Raw genomic sequence first — 26,985 nt, 5'->3', positions numbered from 1 at the left:
ATAAGATCCATTGAAATGGTTAGTAATCAACAGGGAATCAACATATACTTGTAAACATCTAATATTCATATTTTTAGCCAATTCTAATCCTGCTATCAGAGCTTCATATTCTGCTTCATTATTAGTGGCAGGAAATTCACATTTAATAGTCTGGGGTAATATGTCCCCCTGTGGCAATTTTAGTAGTATTCCTAATCCTACACCTCTTATGTTGGATGCACCATCAGTATGTAATATCCAAAATTCTGAACTTTCACCTAGTTGTTGTACTTCTAGGTCTACTTCATTTTGAATATCACTACTAAAATCAGCCACAAAGTCAGTTAGAGCCTGAGACTTTATGGCATTTCTAGGTTCATATACTAGATCATAGGCACTTAATTTTACTGACCACTTAGCCATTCTACCTGACATCTCAGGTTACCTAAGCACATTTTTAACAGGATAATTAGTTTTAACATGAATCCTATGTGTCTCAAAGTAATGTCTAAGCTTTGTTGATGCCATAACTAGAGCCAATATTAATTTTTCTAAATGAGAATATCTAGTTTCAGCATCTAATAGACTTTTACTAACATAATAGACAGGATATTGCTGACCTTCGTGATCCTTTATCAGGACAGCACTTACTGCGTTCCCTGATACTGCAAGATACAAGTATAATGGTTCACCATTTTTGGGCTTCATCAATAGAGGTGCAGTTGAGAGATACTGCTTTAATTCCTGCAAGGCCGCTACATGCTTCTTTCCCCATTCAAATTTCTTATTCTTCTTCAGGATATCGTATAATTCCTTGCATTTTTTCGAGGATTTTGAGATAAATCTGTTTAATGCTGCTACTCGTCCCGTCAGTCTTTGTACATCTTTCATGTTGGAAGGTGACTTGATGTCCAAGATGGCTTTGATCTGTTCTGGGCTTGCTTCTATCCCTCTTTTAGTCACCATATATCCTAGAAACTTTCCTGCCCCCACTCCAAAAGGTCATTTAGTAGGATTTAGCTTCATGTTGTACTGGTCCAGGATATCGAATGCTTCTTCAACATCCCGGAGGTGATCCTCAGCCTTCTTAGATTTTACCACCATATCATCGATGTATGCCTCCATGGTGTCCCCCAGCTTGTCTTTGAACATCATGTTCACCAACCTTTGGTATGTTGCACCTGCATTTTTTAAACCAAAAGGCATAGCAGTATAACAATAAATACATGTCGGTAGGGGTGTTCAAAACCGGATATCCGAAAATTCGGATATCTGAATTTCGGATATCCGAAATTTTCGGATAGCAGATTTCAATATCCGAATCCGTATCCGAAATTTCGGATATCTGAAATTCGGATATCCGAAAATTCGGATACGGATTCGGATAATGATCCGGATATCCGAAAATCCAACTTTTTATTTTATTTTTATTTTTTTGTTGTTTTTTTCATATTCGGAAACAAATATTTTGGATAGTTTCGGATATCCGAATATAAGTTTTCGGATATTTTTCGGATATTTCGGATATTTTTCGAATATTTTCGGATACTTTCGGATATTTTCGGATATTTCGGATATTTTCGGATACTTTGGATATTTTCGGATATTCGGATATCCGAAAAAAAATGAAAATTAAATTTTTGGATATCCGAAATATCAGAAAATTTTGAAAATCACTATCCGAATCCGAATTCGAAAAATTCAGATATCCGAATTTCGGATATCCGAAATTTCGGATATCCGATTTTTCGGATATCCGATTTTTCGGATATTTTGGATTCTGATATCGGATATTTCGGATCGGAATTTCGGATACGGTTGTTTTGAACACCCCTACCTGTCGGTGTCATGAAAGCAGTATCCTCCTGATCCGAGGGTTCCATTTAGATCTGCTAGAATCCTGAGGAGGCATCCATGAAGGTTAACATCTCGTGGCCAGTAGTAGCATCCACCATTGAATCAATATGAGGTAGAGAAAATGGCTCTTTGGAACAAGCTTTGTTCAAGTCTGTGTAATCTACGCAGACTCTCCATTTCCCTTTTTTCTTTTGCACCACCACTACATTTGCCAGCCATTTGGGAAATTTCACTTCCCTAATCATCTTGCTCTTTATTAATCTTTCAACTTCTCCCTGAATGATTGTGTTCTGCTCTGGAGAAAACTTCCTTCGTTTCCGTTGGACAGGCTTAAAAGACCTATCAATTCCAAGCTTATGAGTTATAATATCCTTGGAAATACCTGTCATATCCGTGTGTTTCCAAGCGAATGTTGACATCCTACATTTCAAAAAGTTATTCAATTGATTTTCAATATCCTGAGGGATATTGGTCCCCACGAGCACCGAGATATCCGGATTATCCTGATCCAGGATAATTTTCTTTACAGCCTGTTCTGAAGCCTCCATGATATCCTGGGCTCGCATCTTTAATTGCTATGCTGCACTAGGCTTTGTCGAGTATTTCATCGAAGAAGAATAACACTCCACCTTGACTACTCCCCAAGGGGTAGGGATCTTGATGCATTGATGAAAGGTTGACGGCGCAGCCTTCATATCATGGATCCAGGGCCTACCCAATATAATATGACACAAAAGCTGTGACAACCCTCACCAAATCAGGTATCCGTACGAATTAATTAATATTTAATTAATGCTTAATTGCTGTGCTTGCTTACAATTGTGGTTAAACTGCTACGAGATTTCTGATACATACATATACTTGCATCATACTTTACTAACTGTCACTCCATTATTTACATACAAACTATAGTGACAAACTTGATGCACAAAAGCACAGTAGCACAATGAACGGATAACCCAGTAAACGTGCTGACATAGCTAGCACCAGACAGATACTGTCTCTAAGGCCAGTATGAGCCAGGAATAGTTTACTACACTAGTAGGGAGTGTACAGAGGTGAGGATTGTAGAACTGCGTCACTAGGTGATAGTTATAGTGACCGGATGTGCCTAAAACATGTTCTAATTACAAAATTCTGCACTTTAATACAAAATTCAGCATTTAAGCTAACTAGTAAAGTGCAAAAACATGGGAAAATAATACTAGACACTTTCCAAGGTGTCAGGAATTCATTGTGTCACAAAAATAATATTAAAGGCACTTTAAATGCTTATTTAGCACTTTAACGGATTAGTATCCAACCGAACAACCGGACTTTACCCGAAACATAAAAATGTTGACATTGACATTGTTTTTCCTTTTCTGAGCCAGTTAGGGTCCCCGAACACCCTAACACCCGTCACAAAACACTACACACTAGTAACTAGCTTAAACTCCTAACTAATCTAACTAAACATTAGCTATATAGTTCAAATCAAACCATACCCCCCCCCCCCTTACAACCGAATCGGTCCCCCAAGGGGACACACTCTTACAAATTTTGAATATTATATTTCTTGTTGTCTAATATCTTGGTTACATAATATATGATGGACAATGGGAAAATTGGTCTATATATATAAACAAGAGTCCATCATCTTCATTCACAAATTACCACACAGAAATTTCACTCTCTCCTTCCCTCTCTTGCAATCGGCCAAACCCACACACACACCCATCACCACTTTCGAATTTTGATCTTGCAATTCCACTTACATACAAAGGTGAAAGAGTTCATACAAGGAGACCCGGTGCTTACGGAATCACAAGGACCTCTCTACATCGCTATTAACCACCTTGTTTTCGCTTTGATTCTTCCCTAGCCTTGAGCTAGTTGTAAGTGATTCTAAACACCCTCTTGATCTTGTCTAAAGTGGTTAATAAGAAGTTTAATGGATAAAAATCAAGAACATGCGAAAACAAAACTAAAAGTCTTGTAAGAAAGATGAACATGATGGTTAAAGAGTAAATAATGGTGTAAAACTCAAGAATCTTGTTTAGTAATGGTTATTTTATGTTGTTGGTTGCTAGTAGTGGAACGGATCGTCATCTAACCACGCTAGATCATGTTCATGGAACATGAACTAGCATTATGTTAAGTAGGAAAGTTACAAGATGACGAACCCTTTCATACATAAACATGAACTTGTGTAAAAATAGTTTTTCTTGTAAAATGGAGTTCTAAACTAGTAGATCTAAGGAGCTACAAGTGGTATTTTCGAAGAACCAAGTGTAAGATGCAAATCATGTTTAAAAGCCGGATCTTTCTTGAAACAAAAGCATTTTTGTAAACAAACAAGTGTGTAGACACTTGTGTAACGAAAGGATTTAACAAAGAAATATTTTCGTAATTTATGACTAAGAAGATGTAAAGTTACATTTTCTTTAAAGATGAGATTTTCAAGAAACCGACTTTATTTTTAAAGATAGAAAGATCTACTAAAAAAATATTGGAAGATTACTACGTATTTTCACATAACTTACAAGTTCATGTGTTTGCGATTTATACTTGTTTTGACTAGTTTAATGTTTGAATATTGTTTGTTTTGATGATGGAAAAGTTGTTGATTGAATTTTGAAAAGAAAATGATACGCTAGTAAGCGTGGCCACCTCCAGTTACAAAGAAAACTCTGGCGAAATTTTTCCAGAAATATAACACTTGGAAATATTTTTGTAGCAAGTGTTGTGAATATACTTTTAACTTGTTTTCCCAAATAAAATTCGCCATGATTTTTATTACAAAACTTCCAAGTGTCGGAGACGGATTTTCATAAATAAAACTTGCTAAACATATATATTTAGGATATATATTTTTCATAGTAACACTTGTGTGAATTTTATGATTATTTTGTGAACTACATAAATATTATTTTTTTAGGATAAAAATAATATTACTGGAATACACTGGACAGTAACGAGTCCAAAATAATGCTAACGCCCTCACAATAAATATTTAAGTTACACCGGTATTATTATTACCCCACGAACGTTAGAATGTAACTTATGTATTTTCAAGAAAAATACTCTCACATGCGTATTTGACGAATTTTGGAAACATTGAATGGAATAAAATATAATATTTTTGGGAAAATATGTATATTTTAGAGATAGAACATTTTAGACAAATGAATTAAAATATATTCTATTAAGTGGGACTTGATAATATATTTTTGGGATTAAAAGAAAATGCACATGTATCAAAGCCCCCATCCTTGGGAAGGAATATAACGACCAAATAATTAAGAAGTGTAAATACGAAATAGTTGTCTAACTATTTCCCAAAAACTTAAACCTTAAGCCAAGGCACGGCCGTCCGTCTAATAGAAGTTAGTACGTGTAGGTCGTCTCGCAGCAGGTTGACTGGGAGATTAATATTTCGAGACGCACTTCAGTGAGTTCATGTCCCCCTTTTCTCTTAACTGTTTTCAGTTTTTATACTCCGGGGGTGAAATACATGTTACTATGATTAGGAATACTTTTTACATGGTATGGTTAGCGTAAGGAGGGTTACTACTTAGATCATGTGAGTGGGTAGGCGGGAACTGAAGGCCGTGAATCCTCAGTGTAGGACCGAGGGTCATTAGCGGTAGATCTATCTGGGTGTAGCGAGCCCAGCCCCAGGCCCAACAGAACGGACCTCGGGGTGACTTTGAGCCCGACGCAAAAATCTGCTAGGTTTGAGTCTTCCTACTGCACTTCACACATAACAATGGCCTTGCAAACCATTGGTGATCTCTTTATTTCCTTATTTTCTACATACCAGGGATTTTCATATTACAAAGGTTTTACATACTCACTTACACATGAACTCGCTCAACAATTTTTGTTGATTTTTCCAACTTACATGTATTTCAGGGAATTAAGGATCTGGCACGGTATGCTACGTTTTCACGCTGCGTAAGGGATTATGGGATCATCCAAGTTTAGGGGTTGTGGCTTTTACCTGGACGAGTCATAGTTCTTAAACTGCGTCTATTTCATGTTTGTGGTTATGTCTTCTGAACAATGTTTTTATATTGTTATGTTGTAATTCCGCTGCATGTGTCAACGTTTTAAAAACAATGATGTGGTACTTTTATTTTAAAACTTAAATCAATGGATGATCTGCATGGTTTTACTTTCATATAGCTTTGTTGTGATTAAGCTATGGTATTAAGAAGTCACACCAAATTAACCCACGCTTCCGCAAAGCCAGGGTGTGACAGCTTGGTATCAGAGCTTTGATCATAGCGAACTAGGATTCCTTCTCGAGTCTAGACTATGATCACTAGGGCTCTCACGAAAACATTTTTACATTGCATACCCCTTACGTCCAGATCCAGGTCACAAAACGTTTTTACAAACAAAAGTTGAGCACTTTTTCTTCTTAAAATTTATGATTCAGTCGGGGAGACTGAGGAATTCAGTCGGGGAGACTGAGGGATTTAGTCGGGGAGACTGAGGGATTCAGTCGGGGAGACTGAGGGAATTAGTCGGGGAGACTAGGAGATTCAGTCGGGGAGACTGAGGGAATTAGTTGGGGACACTAGGAGATTCAGTCGGGGAGACTAAGGGAATTAGTCGGAGAGACTAGGAGATTCAGTCGGAGAGGCTGGGAGGTAGTCTAGTGGGACTAGTAGGATTACTTGATTGCTTATTGGTGACTAACATGTTTGTTTGACTATGTGATTGATTATTTGTGCATATGTGTGTTTGTGTTACAGATGACATGCCTTCATCTGGTACTAGAGAGTCGGACACTACAGACCCCATGCCTATAGTATCAGACGACATAGTTTCATCAGAGCACGAGGTGTATACTTCAGATACTACCAGCACGGACGACGACGACTTCCAGCCCTTTGCGCTGCCCGATGTCGTAGCAGAGCTTGCTGATGGCCATCTTGTTGGGGATTTGCCACTCGCGATGATCCCTGCTCCTGTACATCTTGCAGCTTATCCTATTGTTGATATGCCCCTCGATGTAGTCTCTGACGACGACGTCGATCTATTCGAGGAGGATGACTTTGAGGGCGAGGCCCATATTGCTGCTGGTGATCTCCTACTTCTTGCTGATGCTCCTGCATAGGAGGCACCCGTCCATTCACCTGTCCCAGACTCCTTTGAGTCTGTGGCATCTGCACCTTCGCACGCGTAGGGAGTGCAGCACCATTCGCATGACACAGACACTAATATGGCGTCATCCGCTGCACCTGCACCTGCCCCTAGCTTTGAGTTTGGTCATGATATCGATGATGATTCAGATCCTGTTTTCCCACCTGACTTTGATCCGGACCACGACATTGAGTTTATTCATTTAGATCAGCCCATGGAGGATCCTGTAGCCCTCGTTGATCCCTTGTTAGTTGATCCAGCTGACTTTGACATGGAGTTTGATGATCCGGAGCCCATGGAGGATCCTGTGGCCCCTGAGCCAGTTGTTGCTCCTGACCCCGCGTTTGAGCATGACCCTGATCATGTCGATGCACATGCTGTTGCTCCTCTCATTGATGATATACCTGTTGATGATCATCCTGCTGCTCCACCATTGGTGGATGATCATGTTGTTGATGCTCATGTGGATGCCCCACTTTTGTTAGAGGATCATGTTGTCGCACCAGCTCTCGCACCACCCGTTGAGGACCTACCTATTGTCGCACCACATCCTGATCCTATGCCAGTGATGTTAGACCATGCACCATTTGCGACCCACATCGATCCACGATACGCCCACACCCACAATGGGTGGATAGACGATGATGATGATTTCCCACCTTTCGTGGTACCTGTTACACCACCTGTAGCCCTTGTTACAGTTCCTGTTGATATTCCTTTGATTCCCATACATACTACAGATGTTCACCGCACCGACTTACCTGTTACATTTCTTCAGGACATACCTCCACCACGTCCTGGGGAGGGTTCATCTCGTCAGCCATTTGGTCATATACCTTTTGTGTCAGGAGGAGATCAGTTTGTACCCTAGGTTCCTCATCCTACTGTTGTTCCCCCTGTTACACCATCTGCTGTACCATCCTTCGCTCCATCTAGTGAGCCGTTCCTCTGGACTTCGCCACCCATTATGCCACCATCAGATCCATATCACCCATATCACATGGGGTATTCTACAGAGGATATTCTTAGGTCTTTCATGATACAGCAGGAGGCGCTGACCCGTCGCGTACAGGAGCTGGAGAGAGCTCAGCGACTCCCGTGCCAGTGCCAGACTCCACCTGTAGTATCACACCCTCCTCGTCCGTTATTATGCTGCTCGTTTTTGGACTCCTGAGCAGCAGATAGCTTACCTGTTGCGCTCTCATCGCGCTATGGAGGAGGATTGGCTTCACATGCGATGTTTGCTCTTTTCTCGTTTTCACCCTCCTCCACCGCCATCAGCTTAGGGCCATTTTGTACGACTCGGGTAGACTTTTGATGAGAGGACGGCGATTGCACCGACTATACGGCTTTTGGAGATCGCATTTTGGATGATTATGACTATTGATGTTTTGTATATTGGTTGTTATGGATATTGATGTGATAGTTTTGGACTAGGGCGATGTGGCCCTTAGTCATGGATGTTGTATGATACAGTTGTGTACTTGTAAACCTTACATTGCGGCCTCGATTTATGATAGTGCAATCGCAGTATTCTCATCATATGTGATGTTTGATTGATTGTTTATGTTCTATAACATGAGATGTTATGTGTTTGATTTGTTTATGACATGAGATGTTATGTGTTGATATATTTGCTATGTACGTACACTTTACTTACTATGACCTGACCCACATGAACCATCTTTTAGAAGATGCCTCCAAGACGCCAGACACGCATGCCTACCAACGAGGCAGAACTCCAACGGATCATTGCTGCCACCATTGCGCAGTATGCAGCCTCACAAGGAGGAACTAGCGGGAGTAATTCGAACAACAACGGCAACAACAATCCACCTCATGGTAACAATTAAGTCGTTTGAGGCGTACTACGATACATTTGGATATTTATAGAACGTTTGCTAATACCATTTGTATATTCTAACGTATGTGCAGGTTGCACTTACAAGCAGTTCCTTGACTGCAAGCCTGTAAACTTTGACGGCACCGGAGGTGCTGTGGCTTTTGTCAGATGGGCCGAGAAGACGGAATCTATTCTCCGAATGAGCAAATGCGCTCCAGATCAACAAGTTACTTACATTTCTGGGTTATTTTTGGACGGAGCCCTATCATGGTGGAATTTACAGGTGCAAACTCTTGGTGAAGCCGTAGCCTATGCGATGACGTGGACTGAACTGAAAGAGCTTATGCGAAGAAAGTACTGTTCACGTGCGGAGATACAGAAGCTGGAAACAGAATTCTGGCATTTGAAAATGGAAGGTCCCAAAATCGCGGAATATGTTCAGAGATTCCACGACTTGTCACATGTGGTACCCTATATGGTTACACCAGAATTCAAACGCATCGAGCACTTTATTTGGGGTTTAGCTCCACAGATCATGAGTATGGTCACTACTTCAAAGCCTGCGACAATCACAGAGGCCATCGATCTAAGCGTAGCTCTTACTGAGGAGGCCATTCGTTTAAACAAGTTTTCAGATGTTGAGCCAAAGAAAAAGGAGACTCACGTAGAGTCATCTGGCGAGAACAAAAGGAAGTTCTCGAACTTCAAGCAGGGTACAAGCGGTGTTGGCAAGAACGGAGAATCTAGTACACCGGTCCAAGCTGCAACCGGTGCTGGAAAGAAAGGAAAGGGTTATATGGGTACGCACCCCAAGTGTAACACCTGCCAGCGTCACCATTCTGGCCGATGTGGGTCAAAAGTATGTGAAGCATGTGGAAAGGTTGGCCACTCGAAGGATTCCTGTTGGGCTATTGCTGGCCGGGGAGGCCAAGGAGGTTTTGGAAATAGGAACAATAATCGTGGTGGAAATGGAAATCGTGCACAAGGAAACAATGGAGGAAATGGAAATCGAGGCAACAATGCAAATCAAACTGGTAATGCGAACCGAAACAACAATACACAAGCTGGGAATGGAGGTGGTAATGGGCAGAAACTTGGCTGTTTTAACTGTGGTGACATTGGGCATATTAAGAGGAACTGCCCAGAATTGAACCAAGCACGGGGAGGAGTCTTTAACATCGAAGCGAGGGAAGCACGCCAGGATCCCAATGTTGTTACTGGTACGTTCCCTATAAACCAACGCTTTGCATCCATTTTATTTGATATTGGTGCCGATTATAGCTTCGTGTCGTTAGAATTTAAGAATATGCTTGGGTTAGCTACTAGTAAATTAGATATCCCGTACTCTATCGAATTGGCGAATGGAAGGTTAATAGAAGCCAATGAAGTGGTCAGAGGTTGTGTAATCGAGTTGGGAGAGCGTGAGTTTACTTTGGATCTACTACCGGTCAAGTTGGGAAGCTTCAACGTGGTAGTAGGAATAGATTGGTTGTCAAGCAACAAGGCTGAGATTGTCTGCCACGAAAAGATCATTCGCATCCCAACCGAAGATGGTGAAACAATTGTGGTTCATGGGGAGAAGCGAGATACGCCTTTAAGAATCATCAGCTGCCTGAAAGCCCGTAAGTGTTTACAAAAGGGATGTGCTGCCTTCCTGGCACACATCGTGGATAAGAAAGCTGTTGAGCTGAAGATCGAAGACATCCCTGTCGTAAAGGAGTATCTGGAAGTCTTCCCAGAGGACTTGCCAGGATTGCCACCCCAGAGGTAAGTGGAGTTCCGCATCGACTTAGTCCCAGGCGCCGCACCTATGGCTAAGGCACCATATCGACTTGCCCCGTCTGAGATGCAGGAATTGTCGACGCAACTTCAAGAGTTGTTAGACAGGGATTCATCAGACCAAGCTTCTCACCTTGGGGTGCTCCGGTCCTATTTGTCAAGAAGAAAGATGGTAGTTTTTCGTATGTGCATTGACTACCGGGAGTTAAATAAGTTGATGATCAAGAATAGATATCCTCTACCAAGGATTGATGATTTATTCGACCAACTGCAAGGTTCAAGCTTTTACTCGAAGATCGATTTGCGATCAGGTTACCAGCAGCTAAGGATACAAGAGGAAAGTATTCCGAAGACAGCCTTTAGGACTCGTTATGGACATTACGAGTTCCTAGTTATGTCGTTTGGGTTGACAAACGCACTTGCAGTTTTTATGGATTTGATGAATAGAGTTTGCAAGCCGTATCTCGACATGTTCGTGATTGTGTTTATCGACGATATTTTGATTTATTCAAAGACGAATGCAGAGCACGAATGACACTTAAGAGCTATTCTGGAGTTGCTGAAAAAGGAGCAGTTGTATGCCAAATTCTCAAAGTGCGAATTTTGGTTGCGCGAAGTCCAATTCCTTGGACATGTGGTGAATGGAGATGGGATTCATGTGGACCCCACAAAGATTGAAGCGATAAAGAATTGGGAGACCCCAAAGACGCCAACCGAGATTCGACAATTCTTGGGTTTGGCTGGCTACTATCGAAGGTTCATCGAGGATTTTTCAAAAATCGCTCAACCACTGACACTCCTCACGCAGAAGGATAAGAAGTTTGATTGGGGAATCAAACAGGAGGAAGCGTTTCAGTTGTTAAAAGACAAGCTCTGCAATGCGCCAATCTTGGCACTACCAGAGGGTACAGAAGATTTTGTGGTATATTGTGACGCCTCGTGTTAAGGATTGGGTTGCGTGTTAATGCAGCGCCAGAAAGTTATAGCTTACGCTTCGCGCCAATTGAAGGTACATGAAAAGAACTATACCACACATGATTTGGAGCTAGGCGCAGTGATTTTTGCATTGAAGATCTGGAGACATTATCTATATGGTACGAAATGTACAATCTTCACAGATCATAAGAGTCTGCAGCACATATTCGACCAGAAAGAACTGAATATGAGACAAAGACGTTGGGTCGAGTTGTTGAACGATTATGACTGCGAGATCAAGTACCATCCAGGGAAGGCGAATGTGGTCTCCGATGCCCTAAGTCGAAAAGAGAGGATCAAGCCCATAAGGGTTAGGGCTTTGGAGATGATTATCCAAACAGATCTTTCACTGCGCATTCGTGCCGCGCAGAAAGAAGCTCTGAAGGAAAGGAACATTTAAGAGGATCCGTGGGATGGAGAAGCAGTTGGCACCAAACGAGGAAGGAACGTTATGTTTTATGAAAAGGATGTGGGTTCCTTTGTTTGGTGGTTTGAGAAGGGTTATTTTTGATGAAGCTCATAAATCGCGGTACTCTATCCATCCAGGAGCGGATAAGATGTACCAAGATCTTAAAAATATTATTGGTGGCCTAGGATGAAAGGCGATGTTGTTTTTTACGTTAGTAAGTGTTTGACGTGCGCCAAAGTAAAAGCAGAATACCAGAAGCCTCCAGGACTTCTGCAACAACCTGAGATTCCCAAGTGGAAATGGGAACAAATTTCCATGGATTTTATAACGAAGTTGCCAAGAACGCCAAAAGGTCATGACACTATTTGGGTAATAGTGGACCGATTAACAAAATCTGCGCATTTCTTACCCATCAGAGAGAAAGATAACACGAGCAAATTGGTTGAAATTTACATGAGAGAAATCGTTGCACGTCATGGAGTGCCTCTCTCGATCATCTCTAATAGGGACGGAAGGTTTGTGTCAAGGATTTGGCAGTCCTTCCAAGAAGCTTTTGGCTCACAATTGAATCTGAGCACTGCGTTTCACCCACAGACCGATGGACAAAGCGAACGGACGATACAGACTTTGGAAGCTATGCTGAGAGCATGTGTTATGGATTTGGGTGGTAGCTGGGATAAACATTTACCATTGGTCGAATTTTCATACAACAACAGCTATCACTCCAGTATTGGTGCCGCACCATTTGAAGCTCTATATGGCCACAAGTGCAGATCACCGCTTTGTTGGTCCGATGCAGGTGATAGACAACTGGTTGGTCCCGATGTGGTCCAGGAAACCACAGATAAAATTGCACAGATCCGAGATCTCATCAAGGCGGCTCGCGATCGACAAAAATGCTATGCGGACCGAAGAAGGAAACCTCTAGAATTTGAGGTAGGTGACATGGTATTGTTGAAAGTATCACCCTGGAAGGGTGTGGCACGCTTCGGGAAGCGTGGAAAGTTGAACCCGCGACATATTGGTCCATTCAAGATTCTGGAAAGAATTGGGTTAGTAGCATACAAGTTAGATTTACCTACCGAACTGAATGGTGTTCACGATACATTTCATGTATCAAATCTAAAAAAGAGTCTAACGCAAGATACTGTTGTCACTCCCGTAGACGAGATTCATATTGACGACACGCTCCATTTTGTCGAAGAACCGGTTGAGGTTACGGATTGGAAGGTGAACAAAACCCGCCGGAACAGTGTCAAACTCGTTAAGGTTCGTTGGAATGCAAGACACGGTCCAGAATACACCTGGGAGCGTGAGGACCGAATGAAAGAAAAGTACCCCCACTTATTTCCCAAGACCCCTGCAACTAGAAGCAGAGCCTAAAATTTCGGGACGAAATTTTTCTAACGGGGGGAGAATGTGACAACCCTCACCAAATCAGGTATCCATACGAATTAATTAATATTTAATTAATGCTTAATTGCTATGCTTGCTTACAATTGTGGTTAAACTGCTACGAGATTTCTGATACATACATATACTTGCATCATACTTTACTAACTGTCACTCCATTATTTACATACAAACTATAGTGACAAACTTAATGCACAAAAGCACAGTAGCACAATGAACGGATAACCCAGTAAACGTGCTGACATAGCTAGCACCAGACAGATACTGTCTCTAAGGCCAGTATGAGCCGGGAATAGTTTACTACACTAGTAGGGAGTGTAGAGAGGTGAGGATTGTAGAACTGCGTCACTAGGGGATAGTTATAGTGACCGGATGTGCCTAAAACATGTTCTAATTACAAAATTCTGCACTTTAATACAAAATTCAGCATTTAAGCTAACTAGTAAAGTGCAAAAACATGGGAAAATAATACTAGACACTTTCCAAGGTGTCAGGAATTCATTGTGTCACAAAAAAATAATATTAAAGGCACTTTAAATGCTTATTTAGCACTTTAACGGATTAGTATCCAACCGAACAACCGGACTTTACCCGAAACATAAAAATGTTGACAATGACATTGTTTTTCCTTTTCTGAGCCAGTTAGGGTCCCCGAACACCCTAACACCCGTCACAAAACACTACACACTAGTAACTAACTTAAACTCCTAACTAATCTAACTAAACATTAGCTATATAGTTCAAATCAAACCATACCCCCCCCCCTTACAACCGAATCGGTCCCCCAAGGGGACACACTCTTACAAATTTTGAATATTATATTTCTTGTTGTCTAATATCTTGGTTACATAATATATGATGGACAATGGAAAAATTGGTCTATAAATATAAACAAGAGTCCATCATCTTCATTCACAAATTACCACACAAAATTTCACTCTCTCCTTCCCTCTCTTGTAATTGGCCGAACCCACACACACACCCATCATCACTTCCGAATTTTGATCTTGCAATTCCACTTACATACAAAGGTGAAAGAGTTCATACAAGGAGACCCAGTGCTTACGGAATCACAAGGACCTCTCTACATCGCTATTAACCACCTTGTTTTCGCTTTGATTCTTTCCTAGCCTTGAGCTAGTTGTAAGTGATTCTAAACACCCTCTTGATCTTGTCTAAAGTGGTTAATAAGAAGTTTAATGGATAAAAATCAAGAACATGCGAAAACAAAACTAATATTCTTGTAAGAAAGATGAACATGATGGTTAAAGAGTAAATAATGGTGTAAAACCCATGAATCTTGTTTAGTAATGGTTATTTTATGTTGTTGGTTGCTAGTAGTGGAACAGATCGTCATCTAACCACACTAGATCATGTTCATGGTGTTGGTGCAGTCATCTGTCGTCTTCGTCTTATGTCGAGTCTCGAGTTCGTTACAGATCTGATCAAGCAAGAAATCAAGAAAAGGATAGCTGGTCGTTTGAAGAGAAGCTGTCCGTTTGAAGACTGCTCGTTTGAATGTTATGCTGACCATTTGAGCATGTTCAAACGGTCATGCATCTCCTATAAATAGTTTTCAAACGGTTTCATTTGCAACGATTCAGAAAACTAATACCGAGGTGCTGCCGGTAGTTTCTTGTACTGTAATCACTGTCATATCAATAGAAAAGAGGTTTAAAGTGTATTCAAGCTGTTTTCTAGTGCGTTTCTTAGTATTCCGCCTCTGAAACGTACGAGAGCTCTTCCGAACGACTCATTCAGGTCGCGAAACCGATCCTACAATTGGTATCAAAGCTCAGGACGAGGAGTTCTTGCCATATTCAGCTTGGAAATCTTGTTTTCTACACCTTCTGTTCAAAACCGATACTTTTTACGGTTAAAAACAGCTCAAAACTTCACATTGTGTTCGGAATTGATACCTGACAAAGCCTTGAAAGGTTCAGACTGAAAATCGAAGTAAAATTGATAGAATATTGCATGTCCGTTTGAAATTGGTCGACAAAATGATGATGTCATAGACCTTCCGTTTGAAAATCAGTTCCTGTCGTTTGAAACAAGGTCTATCGTTTGAATTGATCGTCTGAATACAGTTCCCATCGTTTGAAACTGTTGTCCAATCGTTTGAAATTGGTTTCCATCGTTTGATAGCATCCTCCGTTTGAACCTATCGTTTGAAAAGAGATCCTGTCGTTTGAAATCACATCAGACCGTTTGAAAAGTGATCCTGTCGTTTGAAGCATATCATTCCGTTTGAAAGCATTCTGTCGTTTGAAAAGTTCACCATCGTTTGAAACTAACTATCGTTTGATACTGTGTTGTCCGTTTGAAAACTGTTCATTGTGTGAAACATGAGTACCGAGTTCTACAACGCTTTTGCAACACCTTCAAGTCCAGCTGCAGTTGTTCAAGCTATGAATTTAGATAACGAGACAGGAACTACTCAAAAACCACCAAAATTGATGAGTATCGAAGAATATCATGGATGGAAAGATCGTTTTGAAAACTGGGTTCAAGCCAACCATCTAAGATCGTGGGAGTGCATACTAAAGAAATATGTGTTACCGTGTACTGATATGCATGTTGAAAAAGAATTATCAGAATTCACGGATCAAGAACGGGTTATGTACAGAGCAGAAAAGATGATGATCAGTTTGCTTCAACAAGCCATCAAAGAAGACATCTTCATACTGCTTCAGCATGATAAAACTTCAAAGTCTATTTGGGATGCTCTTCGTATTAAGTTTGAAGGCAGTGAAAACATGATCAAGAGAAAGAAAGCATTACTAAAGAAAGAATTTGATCTTTTTAGTAGTTTACCCGGAGAAGATACCAAGCAGCTTATTGAACGGTATTGTCATTTAGTACGATCCATGTCGATGCTTAGTATAAAGAAGGACAGAGATGAGTGGGTAGACAAGCTGGCTGATGCATTACCACAGAAAGAATGGGGAACGTATTTGATGATTCTGAAGAATACTGGTGTTTATGAAGGATTAACAATTGGACAGTTTATTGAAAAGATCGAGAGTCAGAATTTGGAACAGCAGAAGATCGCTAGGATGAATAGTCCAAGTGGTCAACAGGATGTGAAAATATACTACAAAGGTAGTATTCCGGCTCCTGAAGCTGAGAAAAGTCCGAAAATACAAACTGCGTTCAGTGCTGGGGATTCATCTGAAAAAGCTGATCAGGGTTCGAACAACAGCAGTAGTGGGTTCTCATCATTTCCGAGTGTCAATCCCAAAGAGTCAAAGACAAGTTTTCAGTCTCAGGGAACAAAGACGGGAAATGGATATGTTATTCAGTGCAACAGAGCTCTCAACCTTCCAGAAGGTCAAAGCTTCTCTGAAGATACTGCGAAAGACCACATGGCACTTCTGGGTTCCGTTCTGTTATCCTATGAAGGTCTGGTTGCTGGTCGGATCGGAAATCCTATGCTCATCAAAGAGGATTACGATCAAATAGACGCCGAAGAAATGGAACTCATTGATATCAAATGGTGTCTTGCAAGTGTTCTTCGACGTGCTGAGAAGTTCAAAATCATCACCGGGAGAAATGACTTTCTTGATGCTCATGTATCTACTTTAGGTTTTGATAAATCTAAAGTTACTTGTTTTCGGTGCAGGGAGAAAGGCCATTTCAAACGGGAATGCAAAGGAAGAGAAGCTAGTGGTGCACAGAATCCATTTGTGAAAGATGATTACTACCACAAAGCTATCTATCAACAAGTTGGTCAATCTCAAGAACCACAGACGGCTCATGGGAGGAAGATTGAAGATCCCAAGAGAGCATGTTTGGTAGATTTCAGCTGGAGTAATTACATATCATCTGAAGGCAAAGCAGCACGCATAATCGATCAAGATGATGAGAAACTACCAGAAGGTTTTAGTTGGGATATGTTTGTTGATGAAAAAGGAGAATTCAAAGCATTCATTGCCAAGATTGTCAAAGTGCTACCTGGATGAAATCTATTGGGGTGAATGTGTCTAGTGAAGATGAAAAGTCTGTTGCGTCTGATGGGAATTCAGAAAGTACCGATGAATTTTCAGAAAGATCTGGAGAAATTTCAGAGGGTTCAGATGAGAGTTTATCGAGTTCTGATGAGAGTGTACAGAATGAGGTTATTTCAGAAAAAGCAGTTGTATTTGACAAAACACCGTCTGATTCGGATGTTTCAGATGCTGATTCTGAAAAATCGGTTCAATTTGATCAATCACCAGATCACAGTAGCAGTGATGATGAAGAAGAGAAACATATTAATATTGCAAAATCTCATCTTTCTCCTGAAAGTCTTCATTTCTATTTTGCAGATCGCATGGAGAAACTGAAGAAGAAAAGAGCTGCTAAAGAACAACAAAAGAAATCTAATGATGATGTTCAAAATGTTGAAAGCACTGCTGAGAAGGTTACCGAAGTGGATAAAGAAGAAGAAAAGGTAATTGAAGCTGAAAAGGTGATTGAAGTTGTGAAAACAATCGAGGTTGAGAAGATTGTTGAAGTCGTCAAGCCTTGCGAAAAGTGTTTGGAAGCTTGCAAGGAATGTGCAGTAAAAGACGACATTATAGCTGAGTACGAGAAGAAGAAGGAGTAGTTACTATTCAATCTCAACTACGTGAAAGAATCGTATGATGTCTTGAACAAAACAGTAACTGGTCTCCAAAAGACAAACTCAGAAAGAGAACAAGCACTGACGATGATGAATGCAGTCATGATGTCAAAGCAGAAGGCGATAAACTTCTACATCGAAGAAAGTGCTAAATGGAAGCAAGAGTTGGAAACGGAAAAGATTGAGAATGAGAGAATTAGACGTCTACTACAAAGTTATTCTAGTTCTGATTATCTCATTGATCGTATTTACCCGACTGTTGCAGGTATGGAAGCTTTTCAAGATGAGAAGCCGAAGGGAAAGAAAGACTGTGGAAAGAAACCGACTGTTAGCTATAACAAGTGTCCGCCTCCTATTTAGGAAGGGTATTCTCCTAGAAAACCAAATGAGGAACAACTTGCAAAACTTGCAAAAGCAGTCAATATAAAGCTTAAAACAGACACAACTAACGTCTTACCAGATAACATTGATGTCACGTTCACCTCCTCCGATACTGATCATGAGTCCGAGTTAATTAAAAAGGTGGTCGATCAGGTGTTGGATACTGATGAGGAGTCCGAGTCAAAGTCTGGGTCTGGAGGGTCAAATTCGTCAGTCAACAGTGAAAAGTCGTCGGTTAAACGGTCATATAGTAAAGAATTTTTGTTATCAAAGGCAGATTTGAATGATGAAACATTCGAAGTTGTTTATACTCTGAATGGTTCTGACAAATTATATTATAACAAAGAGTTTCCAATTATGAGTATTAAAACCTAATTGATTAACAAAACTTTCAAACTAATAGGGATTAATATTCCTGAATTAAAAGTTTTGAAAAATTTTGAAAAATCTAAAAAGTATACTTCAAGAGTTCAACAACGGTTAAACAAGAAAAAGGGTTACAATTTTGGTTCGGGTTTTCAAAAGAAACCTAACCAAAATCGTACCTACAAAAAGAAAGGACTTGGTTTTGTTCCACCAGAAAAGTATAAAAATGAGAAAAATTCTAAAACAAAAACAGAATTTGTGTCAGGTGGAAGCTCGGAAGATGAACAGCAGAAACCGTTCTGGAAACAATCGAATCAAGAGTTTCTTGCTGAGAGGAGAAGGAATGGTACTGGAGTATTTCATCCGAGAGAAACTCGAACCTGTTTCAAATGCAATGAAGCTGGTCACATTGCATGGAATTGCCCGAAAAATATTACAACAAAACAGGGAGTTTCTCAGAAATTGAAAGAAAAAGTTGTTGATACTGAACCATCAACAGAAAAACTTAAAGGTTTTGAAAATTCAACTTTTGAGGTTGGTGAGTGTTCGACAAAGAAGAGGTATGAAAAGAAAGGAAAAGACAACCAAGTGTGGGTAGCTAAGAAGGGTGATGTGAATGTCGGCGATGAACCTGGTTCCACAAAGTCAGAAGAGCCACAGATTGAAGAGAAAATTTCAGTAAATGATGATGATTTTCCATCGCTGAAATTTGAAGAAATTAAAAAGAAAGTTGGTAAAACAGAAATTTCAAATCAGTTTTATAATGAAGAAAAGGATTTTGATGTCGAGAAAACATTCAACGGGAATGTTAAAAAGATTTTTGGGAAAATGTTGAGTGGGAGAGCTAAGGGGGTAAAAGATTTTTATGCTACTAAAAAGGCAACATACAACCCTACTGCTCAAGAGTTGAAAGCCACCAAGTCTGAGAAGACTTGGATGGAAGTCCGCTTCCCATGATAGTCGAAGGACTACGCCGGAGATCCCAAGTTTATATCGTGGATCAGGAATCGGCATCATTCTAGGGTTTGAAAAGTTTGTTTGAAAGATTTTGAATAGTGTTTGAATTTTACAGGTGAAAGGACTACGCCGGAGCTTCCAGGTTGGTAATTGAGAAGCAGGAATCGACATCTTTCTGACTAATCTTACATGTGGTAAAGAGGTTTCTGTAGATGTCTCATTCCTACAGGAAAACCTACAAGTGATATTCTTTGGTTTTACTTACAAGTGGTAGTTGTTGGTTATACTTTGAAGAGATTATGTTTACAAGTGATGCAGAGGTTTCTGAACTGTAATTGGTAAATCAGGGACATTAAGTTGTACTTGATTTACTATTCATATGAGATTGATAAACAAGATGATGAACCATATCCCCATGCTTCATAAGTGGTAAACTTAAAAATGGTAAAAACAAACTCATTTTCCGGAAAAATCATTTTGATTAAAACAAACTTAAGTGTTTTGAAATCTAAATGAGAAAATGGTTTGTTGAAAGGGGGAGTTCAGATTGTTTATGCCTAGTGAATGGAGATTTGATGTGATTCGATGTCAGTTGTCAAGTTTCTGTACAGTTTGTGTTGTTTTCTATGTTTTCAAGTGGGTCAAGAGTCTAGTAATTTTCAAATATCCTTTGAAATGTGTTTGCATTTTAGGGGGAGTAGGGAAATTTCTGAAAATCCAAAAACATGATAAAATCCAAAAATGAGTTTGTTGTGAAATAGAGGAAATGATAGTACATCAGCGGACTATCACAACATGCTAAAGATTTGGAAAGATTAAAAGTGTTAAACAATCTTACTGCGGATGTGTCAGTAGATTTTTACACATTTAATAAACTGTGACGAGATATAAACTTAAAATTCAAACTTGCTTGTTTCGGTGGGTTATCACAAACTTGAATATATAGGTAACCCCTGAAATCTTGTTTGAAAGGTCCCTTATTCTGAGATACTAGGTCTTTATGCTCAGTGATATCTGGGGTATTATCCCGGGACTTCTGCTGTATGGAAGTACTGACCTAGTCCCCGGATAATGCTTTTCGTAAAAAGCTTGAAACATAGCTTCACCCATAGCAAATCGATGAAACAATAAAATTGATAGTCATTGCTGTTGTAAAAAAGATCCTCTAAAGGGGACCCACCAAAAGTCGAGCCGTCATCTCTCTGCTGAACGGAAGTTCTGACCTGAGCTCTCACGGTTTCGCATCTAACCCCTTACAGATATCATCTGTGGTATACTCACCTGTAAGACTGAATATTGGGATCTGGATACGGGAGTATATTCAAGTAGTGGGACACATGGATAACTTTAAGTTCTTAAAACATCAATATCGTATCTCGGATCAGTTGAACTTTGTGTGAAAATTTCAGTGGACCGATATACTGACGATCTAGGTAAATTGTTTAGAACTGAAAATGGAATCAAGCTTAACGGTGTTGGTGACATGTCTCAAAAACTGATATGATCCTCTTGCACGAACTCACAAAAATATGTTTGTAAATATTTCATTGTCTGCATTTTATTTCTCTTATGTCAAAATTCAAAAAGATTTTAGTGTGTTTTAGCATAAATTTTGAAAAATTCAAAAAGATTTTCGACAAACTGATGTTGGTAAGCTGATTATCAAAATTCCGAGTGCTAAACATGATGACATTGTTGTGAGGGGGAGTGCTTCTAATTGTCAAGATATAGTTTTTAAATCAACAAATGGTTCATCATGTATGTATGATTTGAGAGAGAGTTAGTGTTAGTGATGCAAATTGTTAAAATTAGAAAATTTATTTCCGAGTTAAGAATGTGCAGGAATTGCCAAGTTTCAATCTTGGATCTAAAGATAGAAAGCCAGGTTACAATATCTGTTGAAGAAAGCCAAGTTTCGATCCTGGAAATCAAATTTTGGAAAGCCAGACAACGATCCTGATGATGTTGCTGAAGAACAAAGGAATACCAGTAGATCGAGAGGGGGAGTCTGAAGACACAGAGAGAGAGAGAATCCCAGAGGACTGATAAAGACTGAAGATTGTGAAGACTCGACACTTAAGACTCGTCAACATCTGAGGGGGAGTCTGTTGGTGCAGTCATCTGTTGTCTTCGTCTTATGTCGAGTCTCGAGTTCGTTACAGATCAGATCAAGCAAGAAATCAAGAAAAGGATAGCTGGCCGTTTGAAGAGAAGCTGTCCGTTTGAAGACTGCTCGTTTGAATGTTATGCTGACCGTTTGAGCATGTTCAAACGGTCATGCATCTCCTATAAATAGTTTTCAAACGGTTTCATTTGTAACGATTCAGAAAACTGATACCGAGGTGCTGCCGGTAGTTTCTTGTACTGTAATCACTGTCATATCAATAGAAAAGAGGTTTAAAGTGTATTCAAGCTGTTTTCTAGTGCGTTTCTTAGTATTCCGCCTCTGAAACGTACGAGAGCTCTTCCGAATGACTCATTCAGGTCGCGAAACCGATCCTACACATGGAACATGAATTAGCATTATGTTAAGTAGGAAAGTTACAAGATGACGAACCCTTTCATACATAAACATGAACTTGTGTAAAAATAGTTTTTCTTGTAAAATGGAGTTCTAAACTAGTAGATCTAAAGAGCTACAAGTGGTATTTTCGAAGAACCAAGTGTTAGATGCAAATCATGTTTAAAAGCCGGATCTTTCTTGAAACAAAAGCATTTTTGTAAACAAACAAGTGGGTAGACACTTGTGTAACGAAAGAATTTAACAAAGAAATATTTTCGTAATTTATGACTAAGAAGATGTAAAGTTACATTTTCTTTAAAGATGAGATTTTCAAGAAACCGACTTTATTTTTAAAGACAGAAAGATCTACTAAAAAATATTGGAAGATTACTACGTATTTTCACATAACTTACAAGTTCATGTGTTTGCGATTTATACTTGTTTTGACTAGTTTAATGTTTGAATATTGTTTGTTGATGATGGAAAAGTTGTTGATTGAATTTTGAAAAGAAAATGATACGCTAGTAAGCGTGGCCACCTCCAGTTACAGAGGAAACTCTGGCAAAATTTTTCCAGAAATATAACACTTGGAAATATTTTTGTAGCAAGTGTTGTGAATATATTTTTAACTTGTTTTCCCAAATAAAATTCGCCATGATATTTGTTACAAAACTTCCAAGTGTCGGAGGTGGATTTTCATAAATAGAACTTGCTAAATATATATTTAGGATGTATATTTTTCATAGTAACACTTGTGTGAATTTTATGATTATTTTGTGAACTACATAAATATTATTTTTTTAGGATAAAAATAATATTACTGGAATACACTGGACAGTAACGACTCCAAAATAATGCTAATGCCCTCACAATAAATATTTAAGTTACACCGGTATTATTACTACCCCACGAACGTTAGAATGTAACTTATGTATTTTCAAGAAAAATACTCTCACATGCGTATTTGACGAAAGTATTATTTTGGAAAAATTGAATGGAATAAAATATAATATTTTTGGGAAAATATATATATTTTAGAGATAGAATATTTTAGACAAATGAATTAGAATATATTTTATTAAGTGGGACTTGATAATATATTTTTGGGATTAAAAGAAAATGCACATGTATCAAAGCCCCCATCCTTGGGAAGGAATATAACTACCAAATAATTAAGAAGTGTGAATACGAAATAGTTGTCTAACTATTTCCCAAAAACTTAAACCTTAAGCCAAGGCACAGCCGTCCGTCTAATAGAAGTTAGTACGTGTAGGTCGTCACGCAGCAGGTTGACTGGGAGATTACTATTTCGAGACGCACTTCAGTGAGTTTATGTCCCCCTTTTCTCTTAACTGTTTTCAGTTTTTATACTCCGGGGGTGAAATACATGTTACTATGATTACGAATACTTTAACATGGTATGGTTAGCGTAAGGAGGGTTACTACTTTGATCATGTGAGTGGGTAGGCGGGAACTGAAGGCCATTAATCCTCAGTGTAGGACCGAGGGTCATTAGCGGTAGATCTATCTGGGTGTAGCGAGCCCAGCCCCAGGCCCAACAGAACGGACCTCGGGGTGACTTTGAGCCCGACGCAAAAATCTGCTAGGTTTGAGTCTTCCTACTACACTTCGCACATAACAATGGCCTTGCAAACCAATGGTGATCTCTTTATTTCCTTATTTGCTACATACCAGGGATTTTCATATTGCAAAGGTTTTACATACTCACTTACACATGAACTCGCTCAACAATTTTTGTTGATTTTTCCAACTTACATGTATTTCAGGGAATTAAGGATCTGGCACGGTATGCTACGTTTTCACGCTGCGTAAGGGATTATGGGATCATCCAAGTTTAGGGGTTGTGGATTTTACCTGGACGAGTCACAGTTCTTAAACTGTGTCTATTTCATGTTTGTGGTTATGTCTTCTGAACAATGTTTTTATATTGTTATGTTGTAATTCCGCTGCATGTGTCAACGTTTTAAAAACAATGATGTGGTACTTTTATTTTAAACTTAAATCAATGGATGATCTGCATGGTTTTACTTTCATATAGCTTTGTTGTGATTAAGCTATGGTATTAAGAAGTCATACCAAATTAACCCACACTTCCGCAAAGCCAGGGTGTGACAAAAGCGCTGCATTGAGTTGACCCCTTTAACATACACGGGTAACTTTATCTCTCCCACGGTAATCCTGGCTTCTCCACTGAACCCCAACGAGCACAGTGGATTTCGAAGTAATATTCATCGGGGATACATTCATCCTCTTCAATGACTCCAGCTGAATTATGTTGACGGAGCTGCCATTATGCACTAGTATCCTGCGCACAAAATGGTTAGCAACATATTAAGTTATTACCAGACCATCATGGTGAGGATCCTGGACAGTATCCCTGTCATCACTATCGAACGTGATCACTTTATAAGTCATGAGGGTTGACATCCTGGTTGGCTTATCTCCCCTCTCTGCCTTGGTTTCCTTCGCGTGCCTCTTCGTCGCAGAATATGACATCCCGCAAATGTCAGATCCTCCTGAAAAAAAGTTAATTATTTTGGCATCCGCAGGAGGTGATGCTGCTCGTTCAGGGTCCTTCTCAGTATCCTGACCCTTATTCTTCTTGCTTCCTAGGAGATCCTTCAGATATCCCTTGCTCAAGAGATAGCTTATTTCTTTCCTTAGAGCGATGCAATCCTCAGTAACATGTCCGAAATCCTCATGGAAGGCACACCATTTGGACTTATCCTTCCAATCAGCTTTTTGTTGATTCTTCCGGGGCCATCTTGCTTTATCTCCTAAACCCTGCATAGCATACATCAGTTCAGGAATATTAACAGAGAAACAATATTCAGACAACTCAGGATACTCCTCAGGATCCTCGTCTTCAACAGCATTCACTTTTTTGCTTTTATTTCTGCCATATGGCTTAGAGCGATATGGTTTCTACGAGGATTCTGATTTCCTATTGGTTGACTCATGGGTTGTGGATGAATTCATCCTCTCTTGCATCTTTTTGTCATCCTCCAGCCGAATATATCTTAAAGCCCTGTTACGAGCTTCATCCAGATTCCTGCAGAGATTCATTACAAGATCCTGGTAAAATTGAGAATCTTTTTACAAACCCATCTTGAAAGCCTGCACAGCTGTTGCAACATCAAGATACGGGATATCTAAGGATTCCCAACTAAATTTGTTCACATAATCCCTCAAGGATTCCTGAGGTCCTTGAGTTATCCTGTAAAGATCACTTGTTAGTTTCTCAAAACTTCGACTGCAAGAAAATTGACTATTAAATAAATTAACTAAAAGAGCAAATGAAGTAATTGAGTGAGGAGGAACGTTTAAGAGCCATTTTAAGGCTGATCCTGTTAAGGTGGAACTGAAACCCTTGCATAGGCATGCTTCCTTGAGATCCGGAGGGATAGGGTTAATCTCCATCCTTTCCCTATATTGGGCAATATGCTCTTCAGGATCTGTAGTTCCGTCATAGAGCTTCATGTTGGGGGTTTGAAAACTTTTTGGGAGTTAAGCATCACAGACGGGATACGCAAACCGTGATATCCTGTGGCTGTCTTGGGATACTTCTGGAATTGGTTGGACCACGCCAGGTACAGTGGATATCATGTCCTTCAATTTTTAAAGCTCCCTGGAAAACGCTGATGTCATACCTACATCCTGCAAAGATCCAACACCATTAGTAGCAAGAGTATTATTATTATTAGATACATTACCAGTCTGAGGATTCTAGCCATATCCCGAAGCATACCCTGAGCTTCTCACAGTTGATACCCTGACTAAAGAGGGTATCTCAAGAGTATGATTCTGGGAATGGCTAGGCACAATATTCCCCCTCTTATCCTCAGTATATACTACAGAACTGAAGTTCAAAGCTCTGGGTTGCAAGGGAGTGACAGTATCCTCAGCGGGTCTGCTTGAGCAGGATTTCAAGAGTTGTATCTCTCTCATCAGCATCTGGTTGGTCTCCTGTTGCTGCCTCATCTGTTCCTGTACACTACCAAATAAATTTAGAATTTCTTCATTAGAGGCCAAAACAGGAGCAGATCCCTAAATATTGTGAGTGAGGATAACATCCCGAGCCACATTAATTTCAGTTCCTTGTGAAGAGGCTTGCGTTCTCGGAGAGTGGTGGAAGCACCGAACCAATTGTTGCAGAGGTTGTAGCAGACATGGTAGAAGAGCTCATGTTTGATCTTGAGGCCATTGAAAATAGTATAGCAAAAAGTTTTGAAAATAGAAAACCAAGTAACTGTTAGGAAACTTTATTTGTAAGTATTGAAGAAAATCTCAATCAACTGGATCTCTGAAGAAGATAACAGTCCTGAAGAACACAGCAAGATGAAGAAAATCAGTTGGGACAACTGAAAAGCAAAGTATCTACTACAAAGAATCTCAAGTTGATAAAGAGTTGATTTGGATTACAGAGAAGGTCGTTTCTGATGGATCTGATGATATTTCTGATGAAATATCATCAGTTTCTGACAACTTCTGATCATCAAACTTTCTGATGATTTGTTCACCAGAATTTCTGATGAAGTGGCTTATTAGAAATTCTGATGAAAGACCCACTTGTCTAAAAATCACAACTCTATCCTGCCACCCATGACCGAAGCATGACATTATTGGTTTTCATGATTACAAATGCAACTTCAACGATGGAATCAATGAATATGTCAAATTGCTACTTTATGCAGGACTTATTACATGAATAAAAAATTGTTTATTCATGTCCACAGCCGTCTATAAATAGAAGGCTCGAG

The sequence above is a fragment of the Helianthus annuus genome, chromosome 3, assembly GCF_002127325.2.
Source record: "Helianthus annuus cultivar XRQ/B chromosome 3, HanXRQr2.0-SUNRISE, whole genome shotgun sequence".
Classification (NCBI taxonomy): domain Eukaryota; kingdom Viridiplantae; phylum Streptophyta; class Magnoliopsida; order Asterales; family Asteraceae; genus Helianthus; species Helianthus annuus.
The sequence above is the reverse complement of the archived record's forward strand: the minus strand, read 5'-3'. Positions refer to the sequence as shown.